Source organism: Elgaria multicarinata, chromosome 12, assembly GCF_023053635.1.
Source record: "Elgaria multicarinata webbii isolate HBS135686 ecotype San Diego chromosome 12, rElgMul1.1.pri, whole genome shotgun sequence".
NCBI classification, from domain to species: domain Eukaryota; kingdom Metazoa; phylum Chordata; class Lepidosauria; order Squamata; family Anguidae; genus Elgaria; species Elgaria multicarinata.
Genome location: NC_086182.1, coordinates 7,105,077 through 7,120,219, shown reverse-complemented (window position 1 = coordinate 7,120,219; position 15,143 = coordinate 7,105,077).

The following is a 15,143-nucleotide window of genomic DNA, read 5'->3' as shown; positions in this document are numbered from 1 at the left end:
AAACAAGACAGTGTGCAGGCTGGTGGATTTAGCTGTCAAACGCTTTGTTAAAAAGCCATGTCTTAACCTGGTGCTGAATTTTTTTATTTTTTTATTTATTTAAGCATTTTTATGCTGCCATTCAGCCAAAAAAGGCTCTCATGGCGGCTTACAAAAGTATTTCTTGACAGTCCCTGCCCACAGGCTTACAATCTAAAAGACATGACACAAAAGGAAAGGGGATTGGGAGGGAGGAGGAGGAGGAGGGGGAAAAGGAAAGCAAATTCAGGCACTACAATCTTAGAAATGAAGCCAGTGCTGGTGCCAACTGGGCCTCCAAGGGGAGGGCATTCCACAGCCGGGGTGCCACAGCAGAGAAAGCCCTCTCCCATGTCCCACCATAGCGTATATCTCGCATTGGTGGGGCACGGAGAAGAGCTCCTCCGATAGGTCTCAGGCAGGCAGATATATAGAGAGGCGCTCCCTCAAGTATCGAGGTCCCAAGCCATTTAGGGCTTTAAACGTCATTACCAATTTAGGAGAACAGGGCTCCTGTATCTTTAACAGTTGTATAGAGAAGGGAATTTCAGCAGGTGCCATTTGTATGCATGCAGCACCTAGTGAAATGCCTTCTTCATCACAACAGTTAAAGCTGCCCTTTTTTGTATCTGGTCACTCTACAAATGAGGGCAGGGCTCCTGCAGCTTTAACTGTTGTAATGAAGAGTGAGAAAAACTTGGCCAACCCTGGAGCTGGTGTATTTATTTTTCCTTCCACTGAAACTAATGGAAGGAAATGGTTTTAAAAAGGACGACTAAGTCAAAAAAAAAAGGTGTTCTGGCCAGCATGAGCCCATCAGGGCTTCGGAAATGGCAGGACCTCTGGCACAGAAGCTCTCCCACTCCCAACCTCCATAGGGCTGCTCTGCCTGGCAGCAATCCTATACACTTGCATAGCAGTAAGCCACACAGCCTTAGGACTTAGTGGGTCTTACTTCTAAGTAGATGTGCATAGTGTTGCTCTTTAAAAGCTATTGAGGGTATGCGTGAACAGGATGAACTTTGCCTGGTACGTGGTACCTAATCATGTATTTATACACATTGAGCAGTGGTGAGAGAAGTACAGGAGGAAGACAAGCACTTATTTAAGCCATGGTGGGTTGTGGTACGTGCTGGCCACTGTTTTAATATTTAAGCCACAGCGGTTGTTCATTGTCGTGCGAACCCAGCGAAGGTGGTTTATGTGAATGTTAAACAACCCTCGTATAACTGTATAATATCCCATGGGTTAACCCATGGGTTATGCAAGTTTTAACATCCCATGGCCACCCTCGACAGTTTTGTACAACACAATAAGCACAGCGTCTGCCCACCAAAGTTTGAATGTTCAAAAGGGTGCCTGGCATACACTGCAACGCACTATGGACTAAATAAGCCAAGATGGGTTATGGTGATGGTGCAAACCAGCTCTCCATCTCTGGTTATCTCCATCCAAGATTTATTGAGCCCAGAAGCTAGCAGCCACTAGCCATCAAAAGTCATTAGTGCTAAAAGGACATTAGCTGTACAAAGCTTAAAGAAAACATATTTGTCCTTAATTTGACCCTAAAATACACTTCAAAGACATGATTTTTGATAAAATATCAGCTCTTTTGTTAAGGTTCAAGCAGAATCCTTTCAGGAGGTATGTTTGTGCAAGTTAACAAGATTTCCATACCAAAAAGAAAAGCAAACATTTGAAAACCAATAAAAGAAATACTACCAGTGAATCATAGAATAGTAGAGTTGGAAGGGGCCTATAAGGCCATTGATTTCAGCCCCCTGCTCAATGCTGGAATCCACCTTAAAGCATACCTGACAGATGGCTGTCCAGCTGCCTCTTGAATGCTTCTAGTGTAGGAGAGCCCATGACCTCCCTAGGTAATTGGTTCTGTTGTCATACCACTCTAACAGTCGGGAGATTTTTCCTGATGTCCAGCCGGAATCTGGCTTCCTGTAACTTGAGCCCATTATTCTGTATCCTGCACTCTGGGAGGATCGAGCAGATGACTGTTCAGCCGCTGCTTGAAGATCTCCAGTGAAGGGGAGCCCACTCCATGTAATTGGCCCTCATTGTCAAACTGCTCTTCCCATCAGGATATTCCTCCTCATCAGTGCCAGCTCCAGGTTTTGGCAGGCCCTTGGCCAAGAAACCTCTCCTTCAGTGAGTCTACCTTCTGCTGCTGCTGGTGGTGCTGGCCCTCTTCCTTCTCATCCTTCCTACCACTTGCTTGCATAGGAAGCAGAGAGCCAGTGAGCAAGCAGGCTGTGGCATCTTTTGCTCCTCTTTCTCACCATCATCATTGTCTGGACCATAGGCTGGAGGGTGTTGTTGTACCGTGTCCTGCTTATGGGTCCCTGGTCGACAGCTGGTTGGCCACTGTGTGAAAAGAACGGTGGACTAGATGAACCATTGGTCTGATCCAGCTGCAGGGCTCTTCTGATGTTCTTAAGTTTGCGATGGAGGAGCAAGTCCAGGGAGCTCTTATCAGCGGCCCCCTGCTGGGGTGTGGGTTCCTGGCAGTTGCTCAACCATGCCTACCCTTGACGCCAGCCCTGTTTCTAACATTCAGCCAAAATCTAGGAATGTAGGACAATCGGAAGATGCCTTATACTGAGTCAGACCATTGATCCATCTAAGCCCAGTATTGTCAACACTGATTGGCAGCAGCTCTCTAGGGTTTCTGGCAGGACTTTTTTCAGCCTTACCTGGAGACGCCGGGTATCAAACCCAAGACCTTCTACATGCAAAGCAGATGTTCTACCACTAAGTTACGGCCCTTTCTGGTAACAACCTGAGTCCGTTCTATCTTTTCCTGCCCTATGAGGCAGCTGAGAAATAGGCCTTTGCCCTTCAGGTATTTGAAGAGTGCTACATATTAGCTGTGTTTGGATAGCACAATAACCAATGGTGGTTTAAGTAGTCAGCAATTAGTTGAATAGTCAACTGTTGGTTATTGTGTTGTCTGTCAGGCAAAAACCACCTCACGGTTGGCTATTTCCCCAAAATAACCAATGAAGAAAAACAACGCTCTACAGAGTTGACTAGTCACACAACTGTTGGTTAGCATGTTTTCTGTTGGGCTCCGTGGAATATTTCGCCCCATTGAATTGACTATTTTGGCTGCCTACAGAGTCCTCCGGCAAGAGCAACCAAAGTGGCAGCATCTGCTCTAGTCCAGCTGGCAGAACTTGCAATGGCTGGTGGGATACCAGTGGGAGGACTGGGGTAGAGAGAGGGCAGGGATGTGTCAATCAAACACACAGTTGACTAACAGTCAACTCCATGCTGGGGTTAATCCACTCCACGGTTGATTATAATCATGTTGTCTGGGGAGTACCCCCTTGATAATCAACCTTGGAGTTGGTTATTAACCTACCATTGACTATTGTGTTGTCCGAACGCAGCCGTTCTGTCCTACTCCCCTGACTCTCTGGGCTCATCTATACCAAGCAGGATATTCCACTATCAAAGTGGTATGAAAGTGGTATATAAAAACAGGAGCCACACTTCTGCTTTATAGCAGTATTGAAGTGCACTGCAGGATCTCCACTACTGCTTTATAGTGGTAATGAAGTGTACCGACAACTGTTGGGGCCCATTGACACATCTACACCAAGCAGGATGTAACACTATGAAAGTGGTATGAAAGCATCATATGGTATGTGTCATTAGTCCCAACAGTTGTCAGTGCACTTCAGTTAGGGTGACCATATGAAAAGGAGGACAGGGCTCCTGTATCTTTAAAGGGAATTTCAGCAGGTGTCATTTGTAAATATGGGGAACCTGGTGAAATTTCCTCTTCATCACACCAGTTAAAGCTGCAGATGCCCTGCCCTCTTTTAAATCAGGTCACTCTAGTATAGCTCCTGCAGCTTCAACTGTTGTGATGAAGAGGGAATTTCACCAGGTTCTCCATATATACAAGTGACACCTGCTGAAATTCCCTTTTCTGTGCAACTGTTAAAGATACATGAGCCCTGTCTTCCTTTTCATATGGTCACCTGACTTCAATACCACTATAAAGCAGTAGTGTGGCTCCTGCATTTTATATACTGCTTTCATACCACTCTCATAGTGGAATATCTGCTTGGTGTAGATGAGCCCCGTCTCCTCTTTTCCAGGTTAAACATATCCGGTTCCTTTGCCCTGTCTTCATATGACTTCTTTCCCATAGCCCTGATCACCTTCATTACTCTCCTCTCTGAATCCATTCCAATTTAACTATGTCTTTCTTAAAGTGCTGCGAGTATGCTGTATGTGAGCTGAAGCTAACTAGGGCAGAATAAATGAGGCGCTATTACGTCTTGTGGCTTGGAAACTATGGTTCTATTAATGCAGCCTAAAATTGCATTGAGTTTCCCTCCCTTCCACCCACCCCCTGAAGCTGTATCACACTATAGACTCATGTTCAGTTTGTGATTGAGTACAATCCAGCCCCAAGATCTTTTTCACATGTATTACTCTCCATCCTACACCTATGCATTTTATTTCTGAGTTTGACTAATGCAGGACTTTGCATTCGTTGCTGTTTAATTTCATTTTGCTAGTTTCATCCCAGCTTCTCATGCTATCAAAACCATTTTGTATTTTAATCCTATCTTATGAGGTGGCCATAGCTATCTAGTGGATGCTGGTGGCTCCGTTGTCAGTGGGGCAGTGAATCTGCTCCGGGTTTTATTCAGAACCAGTCAGAACTCTAAAGGAGTAATCCAAGGGTAACTGTGCCTCCCAGTTTTGTGTCATAGGCAGATTTGGTAAGGATTCCTGTCATCCTTCAGAAAAGGTGCTATTGTGAGACTGACCACCAGAGGGCATATCACACCATTGCACAAATTTGAAGTGAATGATTATTTATTTATTATTTATTATGCAAATTATGCATATCTAGGGTGACCATATGGAAATGAGGACAGGGATCCTATATCTTTAACAGTTGTATAGAAAAGGAAATTTCAGCAGGTGTATGCATGCCGCACCTGGAGCTCTGCCCTCTTTTGGACCTGGCCCCTCTATATAGCTCCTGCAACTTTAACTGTTGTGATAAAGAGGGACTTTCACCAGGTGCTGCATGCATAGAAATGACACCCGCTGAAATTCCCTTTTCTATACAACAGTGGTTAAAGATACAGGAGCTCTGTCCTCCTTTCCATATGGTCACCCTATGCATATCTGTCTCTAGTTAATGGTGATTGTGATTTTAAATGCTAGTTTGTAAGCTGCTTTGGACGCTATTGTTTATATGCAAAGGAGAGATGTAAATCTTTTAAATACATATATACATGCCCCAACACCATGAAGATTGGCAGAGAAGCAGAACTGCCCCAGTCATTAGTGCCCTGTGAGAGGATTTCCAGAAATGAATGACTGTGCTGTTAAGTAAGGAGACTTTCTGCTGAAATGAGCTCCATTCACATTTCTCAACAGAAGGAAACAAAAGTTGCTGTTTGCGGTTTCCACCACTTGGTTGGCCCCAGTGCATCTCCAGGCAGCCTGAGTGTCTCCCAGTCTTCGGCCCACCCACTTAACATATACTAGGGTGACCATATGAAAAGGAGGACAGGGCTCCTGTATCTTTAACAGTTTATTTATTTATTTTTATTTATTTATTTATTTATTTATTACATTTCTATACCGCCCAATAGCTGTAGCTCTCTGGGCAGTTCACAAAAATTAAAAACATTCAAAGTATAAAACAACAGTATAAATTCTATAATATAAAATACAATATAAAAGCTCAACCAGATAAAAACAGCAGCAATGCAAAATTACAAATTTAAAACACCAAGTTAAAATTGTATTGAAAAGGAAATTTCAGCGGGTGTCATTTGTATATATGGAGAACCTGGTGAAATTTCCTCTTCATCACAACCATTAAAGCTGCAGGTGCCCTGCCCTCTTTTAAATCTGGTCACTCTGGTATAGCTCCTGCACCTTTAACTGTTGTGATGAAGAGGGAATTTCACCAGGTTCTCCATATATACAAATGACACCTGCTGAAATTCCCTTTTCTATGCAACTATTAAAGATACGGGAGCCCTGTCCTCCTTTTCATATGGTCACCCTACATATACAAATCAAGGCAGAGCATGGGTCCAGCTAGCCCCATTTTGTCCAGGTCAGGGTCAAGGCAGTGATAGAGCAGGACGTCCCAGGTTTGATTTCCAACTTCCCTAGTTAAACAGGATTAACCACTAGAGGGAGCTGTACTCGTGTATTTTCCATTCAAAATACTCCATTCATTGGCGTTACAAATACACTGCAAATGCCACCAGCAAGATTTAGAAACACAAGACAGCTGCCTTATCCCAATTAGACCATTGGCCCATCAGGACTGGCACTGTCAACAGCTCTTCGGGTTTCAGGCAAGAGTTCTTCCCAGACTCAGCTTGCTGGCAATTGAGCCTGGGGACGTTTGAATTTCACACACCTGGGGACCACTGAGCGAGAGCCCTTCTTTTCAATAAGGTTGACAGACCTTCCTTAAGGTGTCTGCCTGGCGTGGGTTAAGTACCAAAGGTTCTCACCACCAACTGGTGGTTTCACAGATACAACCCAAGTGTATACATGTCTACTCAGAAGTAAGTCTAATTGATTTCAATGAGGCTTACTCTTAGGTAAGTGGCTATAGGATTGCAGCCTAACAATATTTCAGCCACAAACATAAACTGATTTTAATAAGCATTTCCCCAGGGACTTTGGAGAATTGTAGTTCTGAGAGGCAGCGTGAGCAGTTTCTAAGCATATGCTCAACACCTTACTATTGCTACAGTTCCCATAATTTTTTGATTGTCACGGTGGGTACTTCCAGGCCAGGTGTTTACCGTGCAATCATACTGCCTCATTCATGGAATTCTATGGTGGGGTGTTTTTTCCAGATGTCGCTGTCTTCAGTTTGCAGCTCTCCTGGGTTTACCCATCACTTCTTCTGTTAAGGGAAAAAAGGACAGATCAGCAACACAATGCTTTCAATGGTTAGTGCTAGGAGACCCCATCTAAAGGCACCCAATGTCATTTAAAGTGGAGTAAAACTGATCTTCTGTTTTAGAACAGGTCTATTAGGGGAAAATGTTTAGTCCAAGTCAAGTTTATTGTACTTAGCAACCAGCCACCATATAGCTTCACATAGATGTGTTACATTTATTCATTCCCTTGGCCTTTGTGTGCAAGAGCAGGGCAAGGACAAGAAATTTAGCAGTTCTAAGAGTTACATATTTGTTAAAATCATTCAATAAAAAACACAGTTTTTGAGGGATGATCTTTCCTTCATCCAAACTAGCAAAGGAAGGATATAACTTTTCCTAATGTCTGATTAGACTTTGCATTCTAAAATAAAATGGGTGACGTCTTCTAAAATAAAAAGGTTGCAAGGACAACCTCTGGCTTCCTTGGGGATACCCTTGAGGCGCCCCATACAGTCTTGTGAAAAAAGAGGGAAAATGAGTAGGTTAGTCCAGTAGAAACTTAGTGTAAAGGTCCATACAGTCGTGTGAAAAAGAAACTACACCCTCCTGGAATTGTATGATTTTACATATCAGGACATAATAACAATCATCTGTTCCTTAGCAGGTCTAAAAATTAGGAAAATACAACCTCAGATGAACAACAACACATGACATATTACACTGTGTCATGATTTATTTAACAGAAATAAAGCCAAAATGGAGAAGCCATGTGTGAAAAAGTAAGTACACCCTGACTGCTTCCATAGGAATTAGGATGCTACGTAGCAGACAGGTCCTGCTATTCAAATGCCCGTGATTAATTGATCATCAGCAAGTATGACCACCTCAATAAAAGTCAAAGTTTTTTCAGTTTGCTGGTCTGGAGCATTCAGGTGTGTGTTAACACAATGCCAAGGAGGAAAGACATCAGCAATGATCTTAGAGAAGCAATTGCTGCTGCCCACCAATCTGGGAAGGGTTATAAGGCCATTTCCAAACAATTTAAAGTCCATCATTCTACAGTGAGAAAGATGATTCAAAAGTGGAAAACATTCAAGACTGTTGCCAATCTTCCCAGGAGAGGACGTCCCAGCAAAATCACCCCAAGGTCAGATTGCAAAAACCCAAGAGTTACATCTCAGACTCTACAGGCCTCAGTGAGCATGTTAAATGTTAAAGTTCATGACAGTACAATTAGAAAAAGACTGAACAAGTATGGTTTGTTTGGAAGGGTTGCCAGGAGAAAGCCTCTTCTCTCTAAAAAGAACGTGGCAACACGGCTTAGGTTTGCAAAGTTGCACCTGAACAAACCACTAGACTTCTGGAACAATGTCCTTTGGACAGACGAGACCAAAGTGGAGATGTTTGGCCATAATGCACAGCGCCACGTTTGGCGGAAACCAAACACAGCGTATCAGCACAAACACCCCATACCAACTGTCAAGCACGGTGGTGGAGGGATGATGATTTGGGCTTGTTTTGAAGCCACAGGACCTGGGAACCTTGCAGTCATTGAGTCGACCATGAACTCCTCTGTATACCAAAGCATTCTAGAGTCAAATGTGAGGCCATCTGTCCGACAGCTAAAGCTTGGCCGAAATTGGGTCATGCAACAGGACAATGATCCCAAGCACACCAGCAAATGTACAACAGAATGGCTGAAAAAGAAAAGAATCAAGGTGTTGCAATAGCCCAGACAAAGTCCAGACCTCAACCCGATTGAAATGCTGTGGCGGGACCTTAAGAGAGCTGTGCATAGACAAATGCCCTCAAACCTCAATGAACTGAAGCAACGTTGTAAAGAAGAGTGGGCCAAAATTCCTCCACAACGATGTGAGAGGAACAATATGGCTGCAAGAAAGGCAAATGCTATTTTGGGTTGCATTATTAGAAGTATAGCTTCCAAATCACATGAGGTACTGGTTCCTCTCTATTCGGCCCTGGTTAGGCCTCATCTAGAGTATTGTGTCCAGTTCTGGGTTCCACAATTCAAGAAGGATGCAGACAAGCTGGAGCGTGTTCAGAGGAGGGCAACCAGGATGATCAGGGGTCTAGAAACAAAGCCCTATGAAGAGAGACTGAAAGAACTGGGCATGTTTAGCCTGGAGAAGAGAAGATTGAGGGGAGACATGATAGCAGTCTTCAAAGACTTAAAAGGTTGTCACACAGAGGAGGGCCAGGATCTCTTCTCGATCCAGAGTGCAGGACACGGAATAACGGGCTCAAGTGACAGGAAGCCAGATTCCGGTTGGACATCAGGAAAAACTTCCTGACTGTTAGAGCAGTACGACAATGGAACCAGTTACCTAGGGAGGTTGTGGGCTCTCCCACACTAGAGGCATTCAAGAGGCAGCTGGGCAACCATCTGTCAGGGATGCTTTAGGGTGGATTTCTGCATTGAGCAGGGGGTTGGACTAGATGGCCTTGTAGGCCCCTTCCAACTCTAATATTCTATGATTCTATGATAAAGTCATACAGAAAACAATTCAAGTTATTGCTGCTAAAGGTGGTTCTACAAGCTATTGAATCATAAGGTGTACTTACTTTTTCACACATGGTTTCTCCATTTTGGCTTTATTTCTGTTAAATAAATCATGACACAGTGTAATATGTCATATGTTGTTGTTCATCTGAGGTTGTATTTACCTAATTTTTAGACCTGCTAAGGAACAGATGATTGTTATTATGTCCTGATATGTAAAATCATACAGTTCCAAGAGGGTGTACTTTCTTTTTCACATGACTGTATATTGTATTAGACTATGAGTGTTGTTTCCTTTTATTTAATTTTAAGTTGGATGAACTTGTTTATAATGTAATATGACTTTATATATATTTGTCTTGAATATCTTATAGCACCTGACGAAGGATCCACAAGATCGAAACGTTGAGCATTGTACAAGTTTGGTTTAAAGTTTTTAGAACATTTTTTATATGTCATACAGAAAAATAAAAAACCCTTTTTGACATTTCATAGCACCAGAGGTAGTCGCCTCTTTTTCCTATAGCCCCATACAGTCTGCCATAGGGAGTACATTTAACCTTGCCCAGGAAAAGGCTGTTCTCATCTTAACAGAGGGTAAATCAACCAGGTATTTCGGAAGGTCAAGGAAAGAAGGGTCTAAATGCACATAAAGCTTATTAGATGCGCAACTTGTAATTTCAGCCATGTGAGACTGCATTTCAATATCTTTAAGATTTTGCAACAGTGCTGACTTTGCTCCATCATAACCCAGTGACAATAAAAAGGGTGTAGAAAATCCCGTATTTGAAAGGGTAAGAATATTTGATTTAAATCGTTGTTAGCTGTTTACATTGTTCCAAATTTTCTATTTAAAAATCTTTAAACTATTTTTATTATGTTGAATTTTGTATTTTTATGAATTGGTGTAAACTGCCCAGAGAGATGGGGTGGTATAGAAATGATGACGATGACGATGATGATGACTGAAATAAGCTAAGAGCTGCTTTCTGCAAGCTAGGCCAGACCTACACCTCATGTCATAGCAATATGGTCCCACCATAGTGCTGCTACATCCCTCCTGCCCATTTGTATCTTATACTGCACACAATGACATCTGTTGTGATATTTTGGATAATATGGAATAAAAAGTGGGAAATAACACTAGACAGTATACGGAAAGCATAATGTATCCCAATAATTATCAGTGCACTTCAATACCGATCAAAAACACAAGTGTAGATCAAGCCCTGGTGTCCTTCAGGTGTGTTGGACTTCAACTCCCATGCTGGCTGGAGGATGCTGGGAGTTGGAGTCCAACACATCTGGAGAGCACCAGGTTGGGGAAGTCTGGTTTAGAACATCTCTCTGCCTAAGCCAAACCAGCTTTTACTTTCCCAGACAGCTAAAGACGAGAACTAGGGAAGAACCATATTGAGCCATCAGGAAGAACGTCCACCTGTCCCGTAGCTCCCCCCGCAGCTGACGTTGGGCTGTTTTGTGGAACCGCCTGCCCGCATAACTCCAGGCTTATTCCATCTGCACGTCCTGCCAGACCTTGCCTGAGTGCCAGAGGCCCACACAAAAGGTTGCATTCAGGGGATTGCGTTGCACCTGCCCTTCTGGGCCAGCGGCCAGCATCCGCGGCCATCCCATGATGACATCAAAGGGCAGGATGGGGATGGGAGCGACTGAGGGCCCACGAACCCCAACAGGAGTGGAAGTGAAGTTCTGGATATGGCAGAAGGCGGGCAAAGCCACTTGTTTGACAGCCACCCCGGCACCTGTTGAATCGGCTCAGTCCGGGTGTTATTTTCTGCTTCGGTATCCGAAGGCCATGAAACGGCCAACGGGACATAAAGGTCTAAGAGAACTGGGAGCAGCAGGGGGTGGGATAACTCCAGAACTGCCAGTGGGGGAGGCATGTGGGGAGGGAAAGAAGACAGCTGCTCTTCAATTCTCAGTGAGATACGCAAGCCCGTTTTTCATCAGAGCTCCAAAAACTTTGCATGAGCACTCAGTTTTCGATTGCAGGGCTCAGCTCAAGGACCTGTTTTGGGTGCTGCAATTCTGCCTTGGAATACCATTGAATTCCACAGTTGGACCCAGTACCGCGGGGATCAGAGAGAAGAGCATCTGGGAGACGGGTAAGCAAGCTAGTGCCCTCCAGATGTTTTGGACTACAACTCCCATCAGCCCTGGATAGCATTGGCCACAGTCAAGGATTATGGGAACAGTAGTCTGAAACATCTGGAGGGCACCAAGTTTCCTACCCCTGATTAGGCATCAGTTGTGGCCGTACAACAACACAAGGCTCTAAATCCAGATGTGTGTGTCAGCAAAACTGCAAAGATGTTGGTGAAAGCCTACAATTCCCATCACCCTACACCATTGGCTGTGCTGGCTAGGTAGTTGATGGGAGTTGTAGGCCAAAACATTTGGAAGGCAACAAGTTGTCCATCGCTGATGTAGCAAGCCTCAAACACCAATCCCACAGCTATATGGCAGCCATGTGTCCTCTTTGACAGAGGGCAGTCCTCTGATTGAAAGGCTGCCCGGTCAGAGGCCAGATCCACACCAAGCAGGATAGAACACTTTGAAAACAGTTTGAAAAAGGTATATGGAATGTGTCCTGGGCCCCAACCATCATCAAAACCGTTATAAACCATTATAAAGCAGGAGTGTAGTTCCTGCCCAAGCCTGGTTGAAAGATAAAACAGCATCTGAAGGAAGAACTGGATATCAGAGTTGCCCATTCATAGAATCATAGAAACATAGAATAGTAGAGTTGGAAGGGGCCTATAAGGCCCTCGAGTCCAACCCCCTGGTCAATGCAGGAATCCATCCTAATGCATATCTGACAGATGGTTGTCCAGCTGCCTCTTGAAAGCATCCAGTGTGGGAGAGCCCACAACCTCCCTAAGTAACTGGTTCCATTGTTGTACTGCTCTAACAGGAAGTTTTTCCTGATGTCCAGCCGGAATCTGGCTTCCTTTAACTTGAGCCCGTTATTCCGTGTCCTGGGAGGATCGAGAAGAGATCCTGGCCCTCCTCTGTGTGACAACCTTTTAAGTCTTTGAAGAGTGCTACCATGTCTCCCCTCAATCTTCTCTTCTCCAGGCTAAACATGCCCAGTTGTTTCAGTCTCTCTTCATAGAGCTTTGTTTCCAGACCCCTGATCGTCCAGGTTGCCCTCCTCTGAACACTCTCCAGCTTGTCTGCATCCTTCTTGAAGTGTGGTGCCCGTAACTGGACACAATACTCAAGATGAGGCCTAACCAGGGCCAAATAGAGAGGAACCAGTGCCTCACGTGATTTGGAAGCTGAGGGATAAAACAGCAGGAAACGAGTAGGGCTACCGATGCCCGTGGTGACAAGTTCAATCCCCAGCATCTCCAGGTAAGGCAGGAAAAATTCCTGTCTGAAACCACAGGGAGCAGCTGCCAGTCAGTGTCAACAATACTGGGCTAGATTGAGCAATGGTTTTAAAATAATACAGGGAGCATCTGTCACCCTATTCATGCCCAGTCAGCTTCTTTCTAATTCTGAAATGTTCAAAAAGAAGAAGAAAGGATGCTGTGATGAGCAGTGTCAGCCCTGATGTGTCCCAGGGTGCCTGTGACAGATCAGGCCCAGGCACAAGGACTGTATGCCACCCCTCATCACTTGCTGCTCTCTGGATGGTCATTTGCAAGCACCACCACCCAGCTACAGGCTCCCTGGAAGTCTGTCCTGAGGTCCACCCCTAGCTACACCTCTGCTTACACCCCTGGTCTTCTCGATCGAACTGGTTCCATCTGTTGTGTCCACATCCTGGCTCCCGCTGAAGGTTGGTGTCATGAAAGTACGCATCCAAATAGTGTCTTTCTGTATGGAGTGAGTGGGACACAACAGTCCCACTCTTGTAGTTGGCCCATGACATATAGGTACTCCTAGCGCAAACACCAATATGACCCTTTGCAGCCATGAGCTATCTAAGATTGTTGTGTTGTGTTCTCTGCTCAGTCCACATATATCTGACATGTTTGAACCAGGCTTCATTGTCCTGTGCCCTCAGGAACAACGGATGATTGGAGAATGAAACTGGTACTAGGGAAACCACTTCCCCTTGCAGCCCTGGGTTCTATCTTGGGAGGGCCCGTAGCTCAGTGGTAGAGCACCTGCTTTGCATGTAGACGGTCCCAGCTTCAATCCCTGGCACCTCCAGATAAGGCATGAAAAGCTCCAGTCATGGTCAACAATACTGGGCTAGACAGACCAATAGTCTGACTCATTATCAGTTAGGTTCCTAGCTGGTAAAGCTGGTTCAGAAATCTCGTACCATAGCCAAATTAACAGGAGTGTACATAAGTTAGGGCCTTTGGTCTAGACTCTAGATAGCGGAGTGTCACTATAAGGTCCCTGGGAAGGGAAGACAGAGCTGAGACTTAAGGACATTCAAGGAAAGAGAGTTTATGAAGAAGGTACAAGGTACAAAATTGAACCCTATTCCAAAAGGTAAGAGAGGAGAGGAGAGGAGAGGAGAGAGAGAGAGAGAGAGAGAGAGAGAGAGAGAGAGAGAGAGAGAGAGAGAGAAGAGCCAAGCATCTCAAGGCAAGGAAGCATGGAATAAGGAAGGAGGAGAAATGGCAGGGTCGGTGTTGTTACCTACTGGTCCTTAATTTTCTGAGAAAAGAGGAGGAATCCTCAATGATGGGTTAGATACAGCCAAAGAAAGATCAGGAAGTTCCAGGATGCAGTAGGGCCTCCTTTGAGCCGGAATGTGGGCTGAAAAGAGACTTGGGCAAAAGGGATGGCACTTTTGAAAATGCGTTAAGAATTAACCAAAACAACATTGATCCATCTCGCCCAGTATGTTTTTGATGGTTTTAAATTTTGTATACTTTTTAATGTTCACTGTTTTTAACTTTTGTAAACCACCCAGAGAGATTCGGCTATGGGGCGGTATATAAATGTAATAAATCAAATCAAATCAAAAGGGACAGAGTATCAAGGCTGGTTTCTGAAAGGGGAAGTATTAGAGACTTGATGGGTGGTCAGGATATTAGTCAGAAAATAATGTATCCCAATAATTATCAGTGCACTTCAATACCGATCAAAAACACAAGTGTAGATCAAGCCCTGATGTCCTTCAGGTGTGTTGGACTTCAACTCCCATGCTGGCTGGAGGATGCTGGGAGTTGGAGTCCAACACATCTGGAGAGCACCAGGTTGGGGAAGTCTGGTTTAGAACATCTCTCTGCCCAAGCCAAACCAGCTTTTACTTTCCCAGAGAGCTAAAGACGAGAAGTAGGGAAGAACCATATTGAGCCATCAGGAAGAACGTCCACCCGTCCCGTAGCTCCCCCCGCAGCTGACGTTGGGCTGTTTTGTGGAACAGATATCTTTTGTTCTTGAGATAGTCAATTCATGAGTAGAAGGTTACATTTGGATGCTGGATACTGGGGACACCGGGGGTGGGGGTGGGGGGGATGTTCTTAGCACATCCAGGTGCTAAGACGCTCCCTTCTCCAATTCAGTGGAAGGTCCTGATGCACAGGCCTCCTTGCTTTGAACTACCAGCCTTTGCTGGCACGACAGCTATAGATGGGCATAATGGAAGCTTGGAGATGGCCAGTGGAAAGGATACATCCCCTGGGAGGCACCTCTCCTTTTCTACATTGTGCTAAGAAGCATTGCCCTCCCCACAAGAGACCTTTTGGATGGCTTGTGCAGTTGGG